Source organism: Alexandromys fortis, unplaced genomic scaffold, assembly GCF_014885135.2.
Source record: "Alexandromys fortis isolate MF-2015 unplaced genomic scaffold, M_Fortis_MF-2015_v1.1 scaffold_80, whole genome shotgun sequence".
Taxonomy (NCBI): domain Eukaryota; kingdom Metazoa; phylum Chordata; class Mammalia; order Rodentia; family Cricetidae; genus Alexandromys; species Alexandromys fortis.
The window spans coordinates 3,388,345-3,397,187 of record NW_026068174.1 but is presented as its reverse complement, the minus strand read 5'-3'; the positions used below and the strand labels follow the sequence as shown (position 1 = coordinate 3,397,187).

Below are 8,843 nucleotides of genomic sequence, written 5' to 3'. Positions count from 1 at the left end.
ATTAGCGTGTGTGTGTGTATGTGTGTGTGTTTATTGCTGGGGAATTTGTTTGCCTGTTTTGGTGGGCTATATAAAAGGTAGTTGCAAACATAATGACATTTGATTCTAAAATTTGTTATTTGTTTGAGACTGGGTCTCATGTAGGCCAGGCTAGCCTCAATTTTGCTGTGGAGAGGAGGTTGACCTTGAAATACTGTGTCCCTCCTGCCTTTTCCTGAGTGTTGTTCACTGCCTCACCTGGCCTTAATTTTTAAATTCTGGATGGCCCCTAAGCCCAAGGGCCTTCTCCCACAACAATCTTGTCACGTGCAGGGAATTTAGGATGGATGCAACATATCATCTAATATAAACTACATTCATATTTCCCCAGTCTCTAGCTTCTTGTTCTGACCTCAGACCTAAGCCAGGATCACACAATATTTTCAGCTGTCAAATCTCTTCAGTGACCTCAGCCTAGAATAGTGAGTTGTTCCGCAGCCTCCTTTGAGCCATATCTCCTCCTTCTTGGAGCTGAGCTGAGAATATCATAACAGGTTATAGAAAACTGTAAGACAGGGCTCATACCAGGGACCTCCCTGTGTCTGGTGCCTTACCTGAGGGACCGTAGGACGTGATGGAAGTGCCGGTGACATGGCGGATGGTGCCTTTGCAGATGTGTGCCTGAGGGAGGTCCCAGCCTGGTCCTACACTCTCCAGTCTACTCCTGCACCCCAGGAATGTACCTCTTAGGCTCCCCATCTAGCTGCTCAGCTCAAAGGTCAATTGTCATTAATTAATCCATCCTTGCTCCCTCCTCTTCCTCCTCCCTCACCTGGAGCCCTACAAAGTTCTATGGATTTGATCTAGAATATGTCTTGAGTCACCCATGCCCTTCTCCCGACCCTTGCCGAGCCCGTAGCTGCCTTCCAACCCACATCTTACACTCTCTTGCCTTTCTGTGACAAATTTTCCATCCAACTGTCAGACTTGTCCTCTAAGCCTTTAACTTGGAACTTGCCGAGGGGGACAGAAGCAGGAGACGCAGCTCCACTCTGCCCACAGCAGCCTGGCGAGTTCCCTTATCTTTTAAGGGCCTCAGTTCAGGGCAAACTAGGATTTGCGGCTGTGACACAGAAATTAATTTTAGGCTAAGCCGGGTGAAGCAGAGTTTACCCTTTCGTTATAAGATGCTTTTAATATAGATTTTAACCATGAGGGGAGTACTTAGAAATAAAGCCAGATGCACTGGATAGCGTGGGTGTGGGTTTTCTGAGAGAAAGAGACGCTTACTTTATAGTCTTTAGATAGTTGTAGGTAGGACTTTGGTGGGGTTTGAGACTATTATCTTCAAAAGGTTGCTAAGAAACCCAAATGAGATCATAGGATGGCTCCTATAGACTCCCCACGGGATTATGGCCGATGAGGTCACAGAGATACAAGGAGGCAGCAAAGTTAACAGCCTTGAGATCCCCAGAAAACACCTGAGGAAAGGCGGGAGAGCCTGCCCAAGCTCATAACTCATCCAGGCCTTGATGTTAATCCAAGAGCCATTGATGTCAGCGTCAAAGGTCCATATGAGAGGGATAGTGACATCATGCTAGCAACTACAACGCTAATGTTAGTTGCGGTGGGATTCTGGCTTCTCGACGGAGAGGCTTTAGCCAGGCTGCTGAGTGAGGGCTCCTTCAGGATAGTCGCACTCGGTCACTAAGAGAAGTCAGAGCGAGAGCTCCAGGCAGGAGCAGGGCAGAGGCCGTGGAGGAATGCTGTTTACTGCCTTGCTCTGCCTGCTTCTTTTATACCCCAGGACCACCTGCTCAAAGATGGCACAGATCCAGTGGACTGGGTCTTCCCACATCAATATTGCCCCACAGCCAATCTGATAGAATTTTCCTCAGTTAAGATTCCCTCTTCCCAGATATATCTAGATTTGTGTCAGGTCGATAAACCAACCTGTGCATTCAGACGATTCTCCTACCTCCGACCCTGTCTGCCCTTTGTGATTAGGTACTACCACCAGTGCCCTCTTCCCGCCCGTCCACCCTGGTCACATCCTTCACACCGGACACTCGTCTCTCCAGTCTCTCTCATCCACGTCCAGAACCTCCCCTGGGTCCCCAAGTGTGTGCCTCCAAAACTCCGCACTGTGCCTGGTGCACAGCTGGGACTCGCTGGCTGAGTGGATGCATCCCAGATGGGAAGCTCGCCCCTGTACCAGGGAGGGACTCGTTCCAACCCAGAAACCCAGGAGCACTTAAGAGAGCAGGTCAGAGGCCTCAAAATGCACACCATGCATAGGTGCTTGAGAAAGACTCGTAAAGAGAGCTAGCAGGAGGCCCAGTACCCCTCCCAGCTACACTGGGACTTTGTTCTCAGACTTTGTCCCCTCCTTTCTCGGAATCTCTAGTGATAGTGTCCACACTGCTGACCAATCTTCACCCGTGCCCTCTGCCTGGCCTCACCCTTAGATGCCGTAGACATCGCTGGGGCCACTCCTTGCCGCATCTCCTCCATCCACCAGCGTGCCATTTCCAGCCTGGCTGGCACTCTCTTGTGCAGTGAGGCCCTCCGGGTTCCTGTCTCCACTTCTCTGCTGCAGTGACAGACAGGACAGACTCTGCAGGAACGGTACTCAGCTTCCTGCTTCTCTGATCCGCTCTCTCTCTGTACCTCCCTCTCAGCAGAAAGCCAGGCCCTGTCTCTGCTGGGGGTTAGAAGGCAGTGCCTACCAATCAACTGACCGTCATTGATTTTGGGAAGTAGACAAAAGTAAGCCTACTTGACCGGCCTTGGCGGCAGAGTTAATTCGTGTTTGTTTGTTTTATATATGGAGCCCTTCACGAATTTGCATGCCAGCCTTGTGCAGGGGGCCATGCTAATCTTCTCTGTATTTTTCCAGTTTTAGTATATGTGCTGCTGAAGTGAGCACTCATGACTGTTTATTTGAGATGGAAGTCTCCACGTGGTCCAGTCTGGCTTCAGACTTCTGCCTTGGGCAATCTTCCTACCTCAGCTTCCAAAGTAGCTGTATTAGTAGTAGGTATATGCCACCATGCTGGGTTCCAAATTGTGATTTTCTTTAATAAACATTATTTTTTTAAAAAAAAAAAGATAATTATTTATTTAGTCAGTTTTTTTTTTTTTTTTTTTTTTTTGAGACAGAATCTCTATTATGTAGCTCTGGCTGTTCTGGAATTCACTTTGTAAAGCAGGCTGGCCTTGAACTCACACAGATCCTCGCTGAGTTCCTCTGGAGTGCTGAGATTAGAGATGTGTACCACTCTGTCCAGCCTATCTATTTTTATTTTATGTGTATGAGTATTTTGCCTGCTTTTAAGCATGCCACATGTGTGCCGTACCCACCGAGGCCGGAAGAGCGCATTGGATCCCCTGGAACCATAATCTCAGTTGTAAACTGTCATATGGGTGCTGGGAATTGAACCCATGCCCTCTGGAAGAGCAGCCAATGCTCTTAACCACTGGAGCCATCTCTCTACCCACCCACCCACCCACCCCAAATTGTGAAATTAAACTTGGGAGCAAGGCTTTGGGGCCTTGGTATCCTGGGTTGGGCCTACAGCAAAAATCCCTTTCTTTACCACTATTTTCCCTGCCTGGGAGTGGTTATCGGTGTTTCTCCAAGAATACCTGCAGAACACAGCCTAGAAAATGCTGGAATTTCAGATTATAAAGCAGATTTTAGTTGGCTGATATCTTTTGCCCCAGGGGTGCTGGGCTCCCGCGGTGGTCAGTCCTATATCCCTGACTGCCACCCACCGTTGTCCCCACCCCTTTGTCATCAGCTGCTCCTGCTGAACTGGGAAACTCAACCTTAGGCCTTCCTGCAGGGTGGGGACCATCTGATCCCAGGGGAGAAATGTTTAGAGGGCTCCTTAAAGGTAAACAGCTGAGCTCATTTGGTTCCTGCTACATTCTTGTGACCAGGAAAGCGAAAATGGCTAAAATACTATGATATAGCATAACCCTTTGGATTTGTGTGGGCAGCATGCTAGAGCCTGACCCCAGGGCCTCTGGTATGGAGGTGCAAGCCCTCCACCGCCAGGTTAGCCCTTTGCACGCTGTGGGAAAAGGAATGGTCTCTGCAGGAGAGTAAGAGGGTTTTCTCTACTCTCCCAGACCCTCTCTCTAGAACCCTCAAATTAAACTGACCAAAGAAATCTCAATATCACTCAGTCTTTCTCTCTCCCTCTCTCCTCCTCTCTCTGCCCTCCACTCTCCTCTCTCTTTCCTCTCTGCCCTCCCTCTGGTCTCTCTGTATATGTGTGTCTCAGTCTCTGCCTGACCCCCCACAACACACACACACACACACACACACACACACACACACACACACACACACTATGTAGTTAACCTTCAGCCTGAAACTTGCTTTGTATCCAAGGCTGGGGATCAGCATCCTTGCTGTTCTCGTTTTGGCATAAACTTACAAATTCATGTTGTCACTCTCCCTTCCTCCTCTTTTTTGTTTTTTTTTAACTTATTTTTCTCTGTTTAAATTTTAGATGAAGTCTTACTGTAGCCTAAGCTAGGCTTGATCTCATAGCAACCCTCCTACCTCAGCCTCCTAAGGGCTGGGATTACAGGCATGAACCGCGATGCCTGGCTCAAGTCTTCTTCATGAAGGGCGATATCTAGCCTGCTTCTCCACATGTGATGTCTGCTATTTCTCTATTGTCTTTAACTCAGAAAAATCTTATATCAACCAGGCATGGTGGTGCACACCTTTAATCCCAGCCCTCAAGAGGCAGAGGCAGGAGGTTCTCTGAGTTCGAGAGCAGCCTAGTCTACAGAGACACTTCCAGGACAGCCAGGGATAGACAGGGAAACCCTGTCTCAAAACAAAACAACCCACAAAATAATACTATGTTAAAGTAGCATATTTGGGGGTCTATTTAGTTCCTCCCAGATCCTTGTCTCAGTCTCTCTCTAAGGCCCTTCATACAGAGACTTCCATGTCTACCTGAACTAAGTCTCTTGGCCCAACAGTGTAGGAAGCTGAGTATTTACCCTGCCCAGACTGCCTTGCTCACCCCAGGCTTGCCTTGCCCCAGCACTGTAGTTACAGGCTTCCTGCCAGAGGGCTCTCCTGAAGCAGTTGTTTGCTTGAGGTTTACTTACTTTTGTTTTATATGTATGGGTATTTCATTCGCATGCACGTCCCTGTACCTTACTTGTGCAGTGCCCCAGGAGGGCAGAAAAGGACATCGCATTCCCCTGGAAAGGGAGTTATGAATGGTTTGAGCCACCGTGCAGGGGGATGCTGGGAACCGAACCCTGGTCCTCTGCAAGAGCAACGGCTGCTCTTACCCGTTGCTCCTTCTCTCCAGCTCCCAGAAAGACGTTTTTAATCTAAGCTGAAGTTCTGTGAAGATGAGTGGCGGGTTAGAGGCATGTTGTCAGTGTTGGGGCTGATGGCAAGTGGCTGTCCTTCCACCTGCAGGGCCTCTGTCCTGACTGTAGGTAGGAGCTCAGCTCCGGGTGACATGGGACACCTCAGGAAGGAAGTAGAGCCTCCTCCTTTAGAGCTCCCGTCTCTCTCCGGAGTCCTGCTCCAGGCTTGGCTATCTGGGCTCTCCCATCTCCATCCCATCCCCACCACTCCATGGGAAGTGCCCTGTGGGGGGTGTGAGTGGTAGCTCCCTGGTACTCGCCCCTGGAACCTTCTTTACAAGCTGGATCTGTCCTCTGCTCAGTCATTCTGCGCTGGGCTTGGCACCCGCTCTTTCCTAATGGACCCTCATCAGATGGTGAGAATCACTTCAGTTAGCATGAGTTCCCCTGTGAGGCCTACAAATCCACATGCTGTCTGTCTGTCTGTCAGTGTGACTGCTGTCCTCCTTTTTCTCTGTGGCTTATTTTTATCTTGTTGTTTCCACTCTGAGTATGTCTTTTATTGTAAATATTTTACAGATGTCAAGGGGAAAAAAATCCACAATGAATTCTAATTAAGGAAGGAGGGGCTGTATTGGAAAAGGAGTAAGGAAGTCTTCAGTAGGAAAGAGGCTGTTACCATAGGGATGAGACTGGACCTGAATGACCAGCATTACCAGGGGCAGCTGGGTTTGGGTTTCCTTTTGTTTTTGAACTAGGTCTCAAGTGGGCCAGGCTGGCCTGGAGCTCACTGTGTAGCCTAGGATGGTCTTTTAAAACTTTTTTTTTTTGTAAAGTACATACTTTTATTAAAAATATGGGACTCTTGCCAGGCAGTGGTGGTGCACATCTTTAATCCCAGGACTCAGGAGGCAGAGGCAGGTGGATCTTGGTGAGTCAGCCTGGAATGAGTTCTAGGATAGCCAGGGCTGTTACACAGTGAAACCCTGTCTCAAGGAAAAAAAATAAATGGGACACTTAATGAGTTTGTGTGTCGCCCTTTGCACAGGGGCCGTGCTAATCCGCTCTGTATTGCTCCACCTTTAGTTTGTGTGCTGCTGAAGCGAGCACCCCAGGATGGTCTTAAGCTGGTCCTCTCCTCCCTGCCCCCGAATCCTAGGATTCCAGGCATGTACCACTACACCAGAGCTTCATATATGTGACGCAAACACGCTACCCACTGAGCTACATTCCCAGCCAGCATTTATAGGGTAGAAGAGGCCCTGGGTAGGGTAGGTGGCAGGAATACTGTATCTCTGAGGCTGACTTCTTAGGACAGTGGGGGGGGGGGGTGCTTGTCCTGCTCAAGTACAATTTAGGGACAAGTGCTTTGCTCAGGTAAAGAATGAGAGCTTGAAGCTTGGAAGTGTGGTGTGTCCTGTCCCTGGGACAAGCTTGCACCCTCTGCAGGGCAGGACCAGCCTCACTGGACCTCTGTCCTGCCGAGCTGTCCCGTGTTCATGAACTGAACGGAGAGCATTGCTAGAGAAAGGGGCTAGCCCATCCCTAACCTACAAGAACAGGAGGGTCCTTATCGTAGGGCCTCACCATGCATCCTCCCCAGGTGCTATGGTCTGGCTTCTTGCAATCAGTGCTGTGGGTCCCTCTCCCCCAACTGCTGCCTCCCATTTCCCCCGTGGGATGTTGACAGGGGTTACCTCATAGCCCCCCAGGAGACCCAGAGGGATTGCTCAGGGCTGTCCCCTGGAAGAAGCAAGTCAAGGCCTAATGTCGCCTTTCTGACCAAGCCTCACTAGGTCACCACAAACTTTGTGCCATTGCTGTCTCCTTCCTGTCCCTCCTTCCTCACCCACTCGCCCATCCCTCTCCTCCTTGTCTTTCTCCTGTTTCCATCTTAGCGCAGGGCACCTTCCCTGTGAAGCCAGGTCTCGGCAAGAGGCAGACACAGGACGGGGTGGGCTGTTGGCATATTTGCAGCACAAACTTGGTGCCCACACTGCCCATGGCCGACCTCTGACTGCCAACCATCCTTTCTGCTTAGACTACACTCCGCTGTATCCACTGTGAGGAAGCTGAGACGCTGACAACTAAGGCGCTTGTCTAAGGGAAGGGCTTAGAGATGCCTGGGCTGTCACAGTGGTCTGCGCCCAGGACTCCTGCTAGCCAATTCCCTTCCACTTACCCTGTGGCTTCTCTGCATCCCAGACCCCTCCTTGCCCCTTTGCCCCCTCCTGGGTGAAAGGAGCTATACTAAGAAGGACTTGCAGAGCTTGTCCTGGTCCCTCATCAGGAGCACGCTGTTGCTAGGAGACAACCTGAGCATCACAGGAGCCCCCAGGTTGAGTGACAAGGCAGAAGAGTGTTGCCCTAAACCCGCTTTGCTGGCATCACCTGAACACAGAGGTCCTGACCTGGAGACCTTTGTCTGGGTATAGATCAGGGAACTGTGAGGTGAATATAAATAAGAGATACCCCAGAGGGCTGGAGAGATAGCTCAGAGGTTGAGAGACACCCCAGAAAGGGCCTCCTCTGCAGGGAGCCTGGAGATGACCTGGGCTTCTTAGCCTCTGAACTTCATTATATTTGTGTGAGTGTGAATGTGTGTGTGTGTGTGTGTGTGTGTATACAAATGAAGGTCAGAGGACAAGCTTTGGGAGTTAGTTGGTTCTCTCCTTCCACCGTGTGGATTCTGAGGTCAAACTCAGGTCATTGTTCTTGGAGGCATCTCTAATCTGCTGAGCCATTATGCCTCTGGACCTTGAATGACCCTAGGCACCCTAGGAACCTCCCATCTGGAGGAGGTTCTTTACCAACCTTCTAGGCTCTTGGAACCCCTTTAAGCCCCAGAATCTTTGCTGTAGAAATACAAATCCAACTGACTCAGGGCGTGGTGTGCAATGCATTTGGGGCTTAGCTGCCACTTCCTCCTCTGGGGAAAACAAAACTTGTGCTGACATTGTGGGTTTGGTTGACAGCTTTTACTCAGAGACCAAAAATACTTGGCCCCACACTCCCAATCGGTCACGTGTGTCTGTTCCCTCCACCTATCCATCCTCTAGAGTTCCTGGGCTACACAACCGCAAGGAAGAACTAGTCTAGCAGACTGTGGGCATGCCACCCCTGGAAGTTAATGCAACACGTGACCCGTGCAGTTCCCAGGCCCAGCCTTTTCCATGATCATTGTCGGGTTACTGTGACAGCCCCTATGCTGACTTCCTGTCCCCTCTAGTCTTGCCTAAGCCTCCCCTCTGTGTCATTACCCCAGACCTTCCCTTAAGTCCTTCTTCAGCTCACTGTGAACACAGTCTACACATACAGGGACTCAGCTCACTGTGAACATAGTCTACACATACAGGGACTCAGCTCACTGTGAACATAGTCTACACATACAGGGACTCAGCTCACTGTGAACATAGTCTACACATACAGGGACGCTGTCTGTGAGATGGGTAGGCTGTGTGGTACTGAGCAAACTATTTTTCAAACGGGATCCTTATTTGAAAAATAGCGAT

The 8,843-nt window shown here is 49.9% G+C and overlaps 1 protein-coding gene and 2 non-coding genes across 3 annotated transcripts in view; 1 reads left to right on the top strand and 2 right to left on the bottom strand.

Moving 5' to 3' along the window:
• The first annotated feature begins 2,393 nt into the window (after positions 1-2,393).
• Positions 2,394-8,843, top strand: part of Rab11fip4 (RAB11 family interacting protein 4) — a 62,792-nt gene continuing 56,342 nt past the window's right edge. The window contains exon 1 of the mRNA XM_050128676.1: positions 2,394-2,607. The gene's annotated coding sequence lies outside the window, so the exon portion shown is untranslated. The remainder of the gene's footprint in view (positions 2,608-8,843) is intronic.
• On the bottom strand, positions 2,801-2,908 carry LOC126492495 (U6 spliceosomal RNA). Its single transcript, XR_007589612.1, has one exon. It is a non-coding gene; the product is annotated as a U6 spliceosomal RNA (small nuclear RNA).
• Positions 6,334-6,441, bottom strand: LOC126492482 (U6 spliceosomal RNA). Its single transcript, XR_007589601.1, has one exon. It is a non-coding gene; the product is annotated as a U6 spliceosomal RNA (small nuclear RNA).